The following is a 13,941-nucleotide window of genomic DNA, read 5'->3' as shown; positions in this document are numbered from 1 at the left end:
AAATCCTAAAGCCGCTAAATGCCTTGCTCCTACGGACCTAAGACAATAGTTCCACCAATTTATGAGCAGACACAACACCAGCTCAGCAAATAGACAAAGTACCTTATACAGCTGAAGGGTGGACTCATTTGTCTCAGGGAACAGTCAAATTGGAACCCCCTCCTAACCACATGAGATTAAATTTAAGGGTATCAGTTATATTGATCAGTTTGATTTCAGTTCTGCTACATCAGTTTTATATCAGCTGAGAATTTGCCCCCATATCTACAGATCTAGTGTACCCTGTGGCTAAGGTGACCAGAAAAGTGAAAACCAGGACACCTTTTCTGCTATTGTCAGAGGTGTTTACACTCTCCTAGTTGAGACAAAGACTGTGGTGTGGGAATGGATCAGTTGATGATTACCTGTTCTGTTCATTCCCTCTAGGGCATCTGGCATTGGCCATGGCTGGAAGACAGGATAATGGGCTAGGTGGACCTGACTACTCCTTGTTCTTATGACACTGAATGCTCCCGATAATATCTGGTTGCTTGTCCATCCTATCTATGGGGGATTTTTCAAAGGCACAAACCCCCATTGACTTTGGATGTCTAACTGACCTCTATTCCTTTGAAAGGCTTCAAGGGAGCTTTATAGTATCAGAGGGGTAGCTGTGTTAGTCTGGATCTGTAGCAGCAATGAAGGGTCCTGTGGCACCTTATAGACTAACAGAAAAGTTTAGAGCATGAGCTTTCATGAGTTAACTCACTTCTTCAGATGCTGGTCCTGGAAATCTGCAAGGCCAGGTATAAATAGGCCAGAGCAAGGCTGGGGATAACGAGGTTAGCTCAGTCAGGAAGGCTGAGTTGTATTGTCATCAATAGATCTGGAGGTGTGAACTCCAAGAGAGGAGAAGCTGCTTTTGTATTTAGCCAGTCATTCACAGTCTCTGTTTAATCCTGAGCTGAGGGTATTGAATTTGCAGATGAATTGTAGCTCAGCAATTTCTCTTTGGAGTCTGGTCTTGAAATTTCTTTGCTGCAGGATAGCTACTACAGCGCATCATCAGGGATCTACAACCCATCCTGGACAATGATCCCCCACTTTCACAGGCCTTGGGAGGCAGACCTATCATTGCTCACAGACAACCTGCCAACCTGAAACAAATCCTAACAAGCAACTATACATCGCACCACAGTCACTCTATCTCAGGGACCCATCCATGCAACAAACCTCGTTGCCACTTCTGCCCACATATACACACCAGCAGCATCATTACAGGACCTAACCGGATCAGCCACACCATCGTGGGTTCATTCAACTGCACATCTACCAATGTAATTTATGCCATCATGTGCCAGCAATGCCCCTCTGCCATATACATCGGACAAACTGGACAGTCTCTACGTAAAAGAATAAATGCACACAAAAATCAGACATCAGAAATGGCAATATACAAAAACCCGTAGGAGAGCACTTCAATCTCCCAGGACGCACAGTAGCAGATTTAAAAGTAGCTATCCTACAGCAAAGAAATTTCAAGCCCAGACTCCAAAGAGAAATTGCTGAGCTACAATTCATCTGCAAATTCAATACCCTCAGCTCAGGATTAAACAAAGACTGTGAATGGCTGGCTAAATACAAAAGCAGCTTCCCCTCTCTTGGAGTTCACACCTCCAGATCTACTGATGACAATACAACTCAGCCTGCCTGCCTGAGCTAACCTCGTTATCCCCAGCCTTGCTCTGGCCTATTTATACCTGGCCTTGCAGATTTCCAGGACCAGCATCTGAAGAAGTGAGTTAACTCACGAAAGCTCATGCTCTAAACTTTTCTGTTAGTCTATAAGGTGCCACAGGACCCTTCGTTGCTGCTAAGGGAGCTTTATGTTCTCATAAAGGCTGGGCTACTAAATGTAGGTGTTTATTAATTTGGGGCACCCCTTACACAGCCCTAACACTATAGATGCTTCCAACTTGTGACGGGGCGATGTGGCCAACTAACTGGAGCTCTGCAATCACCTTAGTCACTCGGCATCCTGACTGCATGGCTGCCTGCTTCCTCAAGGATGCGCAGAAAACCCGCTTTAAGTCCTGGCTCTTGTGACCTCTTTGAAGTTCCCTGCTGAAATTTTCCTGACGTGGTCTGGACTTCCACAGTTGTGTGGATTATCTTTTGCAATTGGGTTGACATTCATGTTTGAGTGTTTCAGTTGCCTCACTGAAACCAAGATCGATGAACATTTGGTTATAGCCACAGAAGATGGAATGGACCTGCAAAATCATTCACATTTATAGTGACAAGGAAGCTTGAAATGGAGTTTCTTTATTAAAGATCATGAAAATAATGTATTGCCCCTAAATCAACATAGTCCAGTCCTGGACAACAACAACATATTTGTCTCAGGGAATAGTCAAATTACAACTCTTCCTAACCACACACAATTAAACCTAAGAGTACCTGTTGTTATCCATTTACTCCCCTCCACAGAAAAGGGATCATGCACTGACCTTAGTCGGTGAGACTCTGGTTTCACTTTCTAAAGTTTAGCGCCTATGAAGCAAGGCAGGCATTGTGTATTTGGGTTTTCTGGGAAGCGACACAGCAGACAGTGAAGTTGACTAGATTCAGCATGTCTCAAACACCCAGATGAAAGCGGGGTGGAAATTTATCAAAAGTGATCAGAGAAGTTATTCTGAACCCTGAGACACACTGTGGCTGTATTTGCCATTTGTATACAATGAGCACATTCCAAGAAAGGCAAGTAAAGGAACTGGATGCAGTGTTGCTTTCAATGTGGGGACTTAGTGCACAAACACTGTAGCTCATAACCTAAAAACTGGGGCAGACACAGTTATTCAGATAACTGCAGAAAAAGTGCTCCACTGAAAAATTAAAGCATTGCATCCTATTAACCTTCCACAGTGCTTATTACAGACACTTCAGTCATCTGATTTTGCTATTAAATCCCTCACACTTGCTCAAGTGACTTACCCTTGTGGGATGGAGGTCAGGTTGCATCCAGCTTGGCAGATTCTACTCTGATAGCACATCCAATATGAGGTGATTCCCTGCCTTCAGCAAGCTTTTCAAATGAGATTATTGATTCGACACTGCAACAGCATCAGAGTGCATCATGTGAGTGAATGCGCTGGGACTTTACTTCTGAGGTGAGGACAGAAGGTGAAGGTTTTCAATGGCGCACTAAGTAGAACAGGTAAACAAGAGAGTCCTTGCAGCATGTTCAGCATAAAAATATCCAGATGTATTTTTAAAAGCTCAAAGCAGAAAACACAGTGGCCACCTGTTTGGGTAGCCTGCAGTGCACTGGCCAGTTAAAGCTAGCTAAGCTTTTCTTTGCAATGTTAATCTAGCATTAGATCATCCTCTTTACATTGATAATCTGAGTTGTGAGCTGCAATCTTGATATTAAGACGGCACATTTCAGTCTCAGCTTTGGTTCTACAGAGCCTGAAGGCTGAAGACCTGACACATGTTCAAGTCCTCAAAGGTGTAAGACCTTCCTATGATGTTTAATGTATTATCTGTAATTAGCCACAGATCACTGCAGTTACTCATATCTGCCCCTTGTTGGTTATTGGAGATGTACGTGGGAAAAGATGCATATGCTTAGCTTGCTAAGGACATGTTACAGATTTCATATCATTTTGGAGGAGTAAACAAGTTTTGGTTCCACAATTGGTCTGCCGTAAATTTTCTCATGTAATCTATCACATTGTGGACCACTTCTATGCACTAGGACAATGTCTGCTTTCAGTGTGGTAACTCCTCACTGCAGGGCTTGCGCCTGACTCTTGTAAGGGCAGCGCCTAGCAAACTGTGGACGCTCTCAGAAATTGATTAATTGGCTGTTCTAGTTTCTGAACAGTCAAAAAAAACTTAAGATTCCACGGCCCAGTGCCTCAGCTGATGTCCGCCTGAGTAATGCCAGTTCACATGAGAGATGGTGCTCTGTTACTTGTGTGTCCCTTGGCTCTTAGGGCTCTTCTGCAACTATAAATTGGATCATCCCACAGGCTGATCCAAATTATTTCAGATGGCAGTGGCCCCAATGAGCTAGTTCAAAAGCTGGGCTCACTGGGACATTGTCATCTCTCTCTGTACTGGCTGGAGGCAGATGGCATAGGTTCTGCTATATCACTTCTATGCAGTGTACTGCATTGGCTCCTCCCATGGCCACTAGCTGTACCAGGTGCATACCGAGGCTGTACAAATACAGCTAGTCAGAATTTTTTGATGAACATTTTTTCTGCCACCCCCCAAAAAAAAGCCTATTAATTGAAACCCAAACTAATCCAGGGTTGGTTTTGATGACTCTCTGAACTCAGAAAAAAATGAGTGAAAAAACTTCCAAAACTGCCAAAAGAGCCAACTTTGCCAAAATGGAAAATTTGGTGTGGGGAAGAACAAAAATCTTTCAAGATGATTAAAAAGCGGGTATTAGTTGAACTGAATTCTTGTCAGACTATAAAAACTTCTGATTTTTCAGTGTTTTGATCTGATTTGAGATAGGAAAATGTTCATGGACCAGGAAAAGCACTTCCTGTCCATCTCCATTTACAAACACAATTTATTCCCCTCTGACAGCAGTGTTATCAGTATGCATAAATCTCCTTACTCCCTTTTAATCCTCAAGATATTTTAATACGATTTGTTCCTTTTGGCAATGGCAGGCTTAAAGAGTTTCTCATGTGCCTTATGTTAATGGCTACTTGGCACTATTGATGTTTGCCACTGCTAGAATTAATTTTCATGAATATTTTCCCTATGAAATTATTCAACTTTGAGAATTAGGCAATGGGTACAGAGCTTATCTCAGATTTTCTCCACTCAGTGTAGCGTTTTTGCTATTAGTAAAACTGATTGGTGATTTTTGACCATAAAGTAGATTCATTTTCTTTAGCAGACATTCTCAACGTTCATATTCCATAGTGAATATGTCTTACAAGACAAAGATGCCCAAAATTAAATGCAATGTGACAGCACTCTTTTATGGTACTTTTTTTTTTTTTTTTTTTACACTATGGTATCATATACTCAACACTGCTACTGTTGTGGTTCATGTCACCATTTCCATGTTAAACCCTAATTTTAGAAGCTTGTAGTTTGGTAGAAAAGATTGGCTCTAGGGAAAAGGCTGTCATATAATTGTTCAGCCACGAACTAATTTCTTTTAACTAATATTAGCAAAAAGTATTTGTTTCAAAGGCTAAGAATCTCCTGTAGTTAAATGGCATGATTCCACACTGGCTGTTCTATGCCACTCCAGTTTTATGCTGGTGTTACAGAATCCATTGTGATGGAGAGACTCAGAACTATTTTCATAATCAGTGCCCTGGGTATTGAAACAGACACACCTAGGTACCATTGCTAGCACTGAAATATTCAGACTCTGGTTCTGGAGTAGTCGCCATGTCAGCAGGTGGTTTAATGTAGCTGCAATAGTAGAATGCTGTGATGAAGATGGAAATGCTGTGAAGAATGTGCCACCAGAGATGATACTGAGCATAACAGTACAGAAGAATATGACTCTGCTGACTGCAGGTTTGTATTGCTGCATGGTACTGAAGTTTCCCAAACTCACAGTAATGATGACATTGAGCCTCAGGCTGTGATTGCTGAAGACTGATGTGAGCCAGTAGATACCAGAGACTGATGGGATGGGTGAGGGTGAGTTGGACAAGTCCAAAGAGTGTTTTAGACCTCATGGCTGGTACTTGGGATGGTGACCAATAACAAGCCATACTGAGGATCTCTCTCCTTCCTACTGGGGCAAGAGGTGTCACTGACTGACCTGAAGCATTCTGACTAACGCTTCAATCCTTATCTATGAACAGTAGCTTTCCACCCCTCTGAGGCACCTATCACAAATGACATGGTTGAATGTTTTAGGAACATCTAAAGCCAGCTGCAAGAACCGAGGTCCTAATTTCAGAAATCCCTTAAACAAATATTTAAGTCTATCACTACTTATGGAGCAACTTACGTGCTGTCTTGAGTGGGTATAGGAGAGTCTTTCAAATGGAGACAAGTGACGTTCACATGTGACATTTGAAGGTACCAGCTAAAACCAGCATTATCGACAATCTACAGCCTATACTGGAACACGATCCCTCACTCTCACAAGCCCTGTATGACAGGCCTGTTCTCTCCAACAGCCAGCCACCCAACCTCAAGAAAACTCACCAGCAGCCATATACCATACCACAGAAACACTAACCCAGGGACCTATCCTTGCAACAAGCTCCATTGCCAGCTTTGTCTACATATCTATACTAGGAGACACCATCACTGGATATCAGCCACATCATGAGGGGCCTCTACACACTTGCACATTCACTAATGTGATATATGCCATCATGTGCCAGCAATGCCACAATGTACATTGGTCAAACTGGACAGTCCCTGCACCAAAGGATGAACGGACATAAATCCAACATCAGGAATTGGAATGCACATAAACCTGTAGGGGAACACTTTAATCTCCCAGGCCATACCATAATGGACCTTAAAGTAGCCATTCGTCTACCACTAGATTACAAAGGAAGACCTCTGAAGTGGAATTTATTTGCAAGTTTGACACATTTAGCCTCAGGCTTAACAGAGATCTCAAGTATCTTACACTCAACAAGAACAAGTTTCACACTTTTGATACTGGTGGCACCCATCTCACTTAACTTAATTTTGTCCTTCCACAGGTCTTACTACTAAGTGGTGATTCTCTTCTCCATTTCTATTTTTTTCTTTTTCTCTGCTTCTTCTTCCTTCCTCCTCCCAGCTGTATACAATATTCCAATATTCATTTTTGCTCCAGAATTTGATGAAGTGGCTCTTACCCATGAAAGTTCATTACCTAATCAATAAAATTGTTAGCCTTTAAGATGCTACAGGACTGCTTGCAATTTTGTTTTTTTTGTTTGTTTTTTTGTTTTTGTGAAGTTACAGACTAACACGGCTACCCCTCTGAGACTATAATCCCAAAATCAAAGGATTGAGCATAGCAAGGGATTTTCTCTTTCTAGCCTAGTCCGGTGCATTAAAACAATAACTCTTGTATGGGTTGCAGGGAGAATTGCAAACTAATGAGTGGCTATCCGTCAATATAGCAAGATTCCAGGATTGTCACAGTGTTGCACTAAAGACTAGAATGTCTGAGTCAGAGTGAAATAGCTCCCAGCATAGTTGTAAGATCTCTTTTTGTTCTGAGTATTACCAAGACGATCAGTCTATTACTACAGGTTGAACCTCTCAAGTCCAGCATACTCCAGCAGCACCCATAACCTGGCATTATTTTAGTTAGCTGGATGACCCCTTATCATGCGTGTGGCCCAGTTTCCTGTGGTTCCCATAAAGTTTGTTTACAGCCTCTAATCCTGGCTCTCAGTGTTCTGTGCTGTTGTTTGGCTGTAATTTACCCATAAATGTCTTCTAACAGCCCAGTACGCAGTGAAAGTGTTGGTAATGCTGCTAGAGAACATTGACCAGCTGTCATCCAGCAAATTCTTTCATTCAGCACCACTCAGATCCCAAAGGTGCTGGACTAGAGGCACTCAACCTGCACCCAGTTTTTAAGTTCTCAGCCATTTTGATTATCACTCATACCCACGTGGTGTATGGCTACAGTAAGATATGTATCTAGCCCATACTGAGACCTATATTGTGGTGAGCTCAACTTTTATTTTTATATTATGATATATTTTATAATATTTTATATTATATAAAAATCTTATATATTTTAATTATGTTCAAATTAGCTATAGAGTATAGCAATTTCACTGGGTGTATGAGGGAGCCTGCACAGATGTGTTTTCAGAAAGTGCAGGCTGAACCTCTAAAAACTAGGACTCTTGTCTTGCAACATGCGTGGTCTGATACGACCACATGTATTCCTGGACCACACAGCTCTGACAGCCGGCCTGGAGTAGAGGTGGGTATGAGGGCCAGAACTGATCTCCCCTACTCTGGGGAACTCCCTCCTTTGGTACCGGTCATTGCCCTAAGGTGCCAAACCAGGGATGTCCAACCTGTAGTAAACACTATAAATACTTAGTATTTATAAACTATCCTTCAGCCAATGATCTCAGAGCTATTTCTAAACATTGACTAAGGGCTTGCTCCCACACTGTTTCCGTACCCCTGTATCGGTTCAGGTATATTAAAAGCAGTGCAGCTTCCAAGCATGGATGCAATTACAACGGTATAAAGATGCTTTTATACATACAACTTAATCTTACAAATTTAGAAGTAAATGCTACTACTTCATACTGAGATCACTGCATTAGGGAGCTGTAACACCTTTATTATAGCAACTCCTAAAGCAATACACGTACAGGGTACAAAAACATAGTAGCCGAACCTGTAGTCTCTCACACCAGCTGAGAAGTTGGTTATAGATTATACAGCTTACAGCTGCGTATACTGAGACCCAGGGACTATGAATCAAAAATAATTTAATGGCAGAGCTAGGAACAGCGAGAATTCCTAAGCCAGTTCCTGATATTGTCCTGATTCTTCACCTCTGAAGCTGCTGATAGTTTCATCATCAGTTTCTTGAGAACATGTTTGGCCAGTAGAACCTTTGTGTCCTCCTGAAATGAAAACAATTGCCCATAGTTCACTTTGTATCCTGGCTTTCCAGCTATAATTCAGAATTTGCGCTTAACACCAGTAACAATTGGGTTTCCAGATCTACCAGTGAGTGGCCATTTCAAAAGGTGACTGACTTGGAAGCATAAATCTCACTTTCAAAAATCACTGAGGAGCCTAAATCCCATTGACTATCAGTGAGATTTAGTCTTCTAAGCACCAGAGTCTCTTTTAAACTGGTGACTTAGGCACTTGATGGAATGGTCACACCATCTAAAACTGAGTAATTTTCCAGAGGTACCGTGTTTAATATTCCTTATGAAATTTTTGGACAGTTCATTACTATCAGATCATCACTGGAGATGCGGGGCAAGGTGGGAAGGGAAGAGAAAACAAACTGACCATTTCCCACAATAGACAGTTTACCTCTATTGGCTGTAAGTTGAATGTATTGAATTAGCTTACCTTTGGAGTTCATCATAATGTAGTTGTGTTTGTGTGGTAGTGTACGTACCTTTTTGGAGAGGAGGCAGATGATAATAGAATTCCTTTGATTATGAGCCCTTGAAGATCCTCTTCTCTGGTGCTGAGTGATATGTGGACCAAACTGGAACCTCCCAGAACCAGACAGACAGCAAAAGGACTTTTGATAAATCGCCTGATTTTGCACAGAGCTTAGAGCCATCTTCTGGATCGAGCAAATGGACAGAAGCCTGATCCATGGAAGGCTCCAATCCTTAGGGAAGGTTGGAAGGAATTGGATAACTGAAGCCGCATCGGACTGTATGCTTATTCAGAATTGAAGCAGTGCATAATTTGTGACCTCAACGGAAACCCTGTGGGTAGGGTATTGAAGGACTGCTCCTGCCAGAGCCTGTTTTAGAACGGGGGATGATGTCTGGTGAGCCGATGGGTATGTGTGTTAGATTCTTTTCCTGTTTTACATACACTTTCTGTAGTGCTTTTGCCTTAAGACTAAAACAGGCTTGCATTAAAAAGAATGGTGGGTGACCCTCTAATGGCTGGCAACCAAAGTGTTGGCTGTCTCTGAAGAGAAAGCAAGCAGGTGTGCTTGGGTGGCTTGCCTCCACTGGGACTAAGTGCCTGAAAGAGCTGGATCAGGACCCAGGATGTTGAATCAAGAAAGGCTACAGGTGGTGCTCTGAAGCCTATAAGCAGGTGCCCCTTGAGGGACCTTGAAGGAATTATATATGTGGCCACTTTCCCTGAATTGCGACAGGATGTTCACTAATGTTAGACCTAACCATTGCATCTACTCTCCCTCCTTGACTTTCTTTGCAATGATCCAGTCATTTTATGCATTTGTTTGGTAACACAAATGTAGCATTCCTGAGCCACTTATCAATTGCAAACTAGCGTACGCTTGGAGAGGAAGATAAATTTCAAGTTTCCAAAAGGATTTGCTAATTGAGGTGAATAAAGTTAGTCGAAGACACTTGTGATATCTTGCTAGCATCCCAATTAAAGTTTCTCTAAATATCAACAATCTTATCAGACAATTGGCAAGATGTTCAAAGACTTATTGGATGCTTCACTTTTAAAGTGTCTGGTTTTAAAGAGGAAATGACTAAGTAAGTGGTTTAAACCACATCAACGTTAGAAATCAATGCGCCAACAAACTGTGCACTACTGAGGTCACGGTTAATAAGGAAAGACTTTATTTTCCTATTCTTGGTCTATTCATTTGACCCCAATTCTTAAACAGTATCTGGGTATAATTCATCATTCTGCATATAAAAGGGGTGAGTCTCCTCTCATTTGCACCAGCTTTATATTCTTTGATTTCAGTGGGATTAACTACTGATTTCCACCAGTATCACTAAAGAATCAGGTCTTTTTCTTTTTTTTTTTAAAAAAGCATCAAAATGAGGGTAGACTTAACTATGCCATTTGGAGCAGTTCTTACTAAGGGTAGGTGTACACAGCCAAGTTATTTCAAAATAACTGCCCTGCCATCTACTCAATGCAACCACTACTTTGATATAATTGGTTTATTGGCTTATTTCAAAATTGGCAAATATTATTGCACAAGGAATGGTGTCTAAACAGCACCTGTTTTGAAATAGGAAAGGAATACAGCCCAGTTAGAAATGAGCCATAGTGCGTCTATTGCCTCTATTTTGAAACAGGATCTGTGTGTGCAGATGCTTTATTTCAAAATGGCGAAGTGCTATTTTGAAATGCATTTTGTGTGTAGGAATGTTATTTCAAAATAAGCTGTTGTGGAATAGCTCTTCTGGAATAGCTTATTTCAAAATAAACCTGCTGGGTAGATATACACTAAATGATGTGACAGATTCCACCAGTAAGGTGGGAGTAATAGATACATTGATAACCTAGGGCTGTCCCACTAAGTTGGCAGGCTGGTGCCTCCTTGTCCAAAAAGCTGGACCTGGTGGGCGGGCTTTTCACTAACTGTAGGCAGGGACTTCTGGCTTGACTAGAGACCAACAGAGCAGACCAAGCTTTTTCCTTTTTAAAAAAAAAAATCGTTGCATAAAATTTCAGCTCCTAGACCATATTTGGAGATTTAAATTATGTTTTAACTTTCAAAGTGCTGAATGCCCAGCAATTCTTATTTTGCAACCATGTATAAGAGAGAGCAGCAAAAGCCATTCGTACTTTACGTATCCTGCAGTGATGATGATGATGCTTCAAAACTAGCAGTAGGGGGAGTCCATTTTGTGTCACGTGCTTAGTATACCCAAACTCCCACAAAGAATACTTTGGAGCTGTTCAGTCTTCCAAGTCATCAAGTTGTAGGAAAGGGAAAGAAAGTAAGGTTTATGGTCAGAGAGAGTGTCCAGAAGCCTGGCTTTGTTCATGCTGATTCTTATTCTGTTTGGGTCCCCAGAGGTCGACATGGGGAAGGAAGAAAAAAGGAGAACAGCCACAAACCCTTAGGGCTGTGCCAGTACAGGAGAGTCAGTGACAATTTTCAGCCAGGTTGCAGACTTGTTGATCAGCTGGCAAGCTCGTGAGTGGTACGTTTCCTCAAGGACATGCAGAGTGACTCTGCATTCCTCCAGCACACACTGAAATGTGCTTCATGGAACAGCTGGGTGCTTTTTCCCCTTGCACAGAAGGGGACTAGTTCTTGTGGAAGAAAGGCAGACACTGTCTGCCAGGAATTACGTACAAGCATCCATCATCCGGAAAGCAACATATGTTTGCAAAGCTTCAGATGTTCAGGCTGTTTCAGTGCAACTCCAGCTTGGATTTCCACAAAAGTTACCATTTTCTTTTGCTTTTTAAATCCTGTTAATTCTGAACCCAAAGGGAGACAATATTAGAAATTGTGGGGCCTTGTCTTGAGAGCTGGTACTTAACACTGTGGAGTGACATTTTATTCAGTAAATCATAACTCCAGCCTCTCACATAGTCACAGCTAAAGCTACAATTTAGTCCCGGGTATTTTTAGTAAAAGACATGGACAGTTCATTGACAATAAAGAATTCACAGCCCCATGACCTGTCTGTGACTTTCCAATGCACCTAACTAAATTGTAGCTGCGGGGGGAGGGGGCAGGGCATTGCTCTGGGGAATCAGGGAGGATGCTGCTTTGTGAAGGGAGGGGACCCTGAGGCCAGTGACACAAGATGCAGGGGGCCACTGAAGTCAGCAGGTGCCCCAGCCACTTTCCAGGACCACCCACCTGCTGCTGCTCCTGCCACCCCAGGACTGTTGCTCAGGCAGTCCCAGGGCCAGCCATACCAGCTGATGCTCGGGAGTCAGACTCGCTCAGCCCTGTAGCTGTCTGTGGAGCCACTCCAGCAGTAACCGATGTGGTTCTCCCTGGAACTATCTGTTTGGGCAGCTCAAGGGTCAGCCACACTAGTTGGCATACAAGTCACAGAATCTGATTTCTGTGAAACATGGAATCCTGGTAGTGACACATTGCCAAGCTGATCAAAATGGAATTTGATTAGAGGTTCACTGCTTCTCAAGTGTCTAAATTCAGGTGGCGTTTGGCTGAGCACACCACTCTGTAGAATTTCTTGGGTCTGTGAAGCAGAGCTAGAAATCTTGACTGATTTCTGGTCAGGTTTAAACTCATGGACAATCATCTCTCTTCAGGTATTTTAACAATTTCTTTTCTGTCTGGGAAGCAGGTGGTCAAAGAGAACAACACAAGCTAACATTTCAAACCTCAAAAATGTGTTTTGAGTTTTCGACATCAATTTATCCATGCTAATTAAATTCCACCCCTGCCCCCAACCAAATTACCATTAATATGTTGCTAGTATGCACCATTTACAATTTACTGGTAAGAAAAAATATTGTCACGCTCACACTCCATCTCTTTCCAGACAGATTATTTTTGCTGTGTGATGTGTAGAGTCAAGGGTACCTGACCTGGTATCAGTTCATTTGATAATGCTTCACTTATAATAGCTGGGAAAAAGCTTGTCTGCTTCTTTTATGCTTTTGAGCTTTCATAATTTCATGTTGTGAAGCTGAGGATTAGGAAGAGTCCATAAACTACATGTACAGGATTTCTTTGCCACTTTTTACTCTTTTGGCCATTCTATTGAAATTACTGTATAAATACTATAGTATATAATACAGCAAAGCAGCCACTAAATATTCTTCTTTCGGGGAGGAATAAGACTCCTTTATGTCTTAAGCCTTATTCCTTTTTAAAAACAGTTTGCCAAGAGAGGTCAATAAAATATGAGGTTCAGACACTGAAGTATAAAGGATAGAGAGATTTAGTCTATTCATCTTCCCAGCTTGATCCCAATTAGCTGCAACAACTTGCATTGCTGTTCATTCAGCTTTAAAGAAAAAGAAACCAACCAAATGCTTTTTTCATTTCATTCATCTTCCATGGAAAAGATTTCAGAAACTCCACTTGAAGCAGTACTTTTGGAGAATCAGGCTCTGAATCCATTGCTTTGTCTTAAGAGTCTAAATTTGATTCAGTGGGTTCTCAAAGTTGTACCTTAGAAAAGGCAGTGAATGATTTAAAGAGTCTATTAGAAAGAAGCATCACTATTGTGCAAGGTCAGAATGAAAGTACAGAATCTTTTAATAGTGTCCTTATTGAAGGTAACATTCTTCTCTCTTGTGAAATAGGAACCAGGCAGAATGTTAATCCTTCACTGACAGAATCTACAGACAGTGATCACAAAATATTAAGGCCCTGCCTGACGTGATTTTCCTTTTTAATTTTAGATCTTACCTCAGAGGTTCCTTATGCTGAATTTGACTTCATAGCACCGTTACTGTCACCTTTGCGCACAGAAAGTGTTTTGTAAGATGAAGATCTTTTTTCATAAATTATATTCTGGGTTTTAAAAGGTGGAGTATGTTGCAGAAGACAGGAAACCT

Source organism: Carettochelys insculpta, chromosome 3, assembly GCF_033958435.1.
Source record: "Carettochelys insculpta isolate YL-2023 chromosome 3, ASM3395843v1, whole genome shotgun sequence".
NCBI lineage: Eukaryota > Metazoa > Chordata > Testudines > Carettochelyidae > Carettochelys > Carettochelys insculpta.
This window is presented reverse-complemented; position numbering follows the sequence as displayed.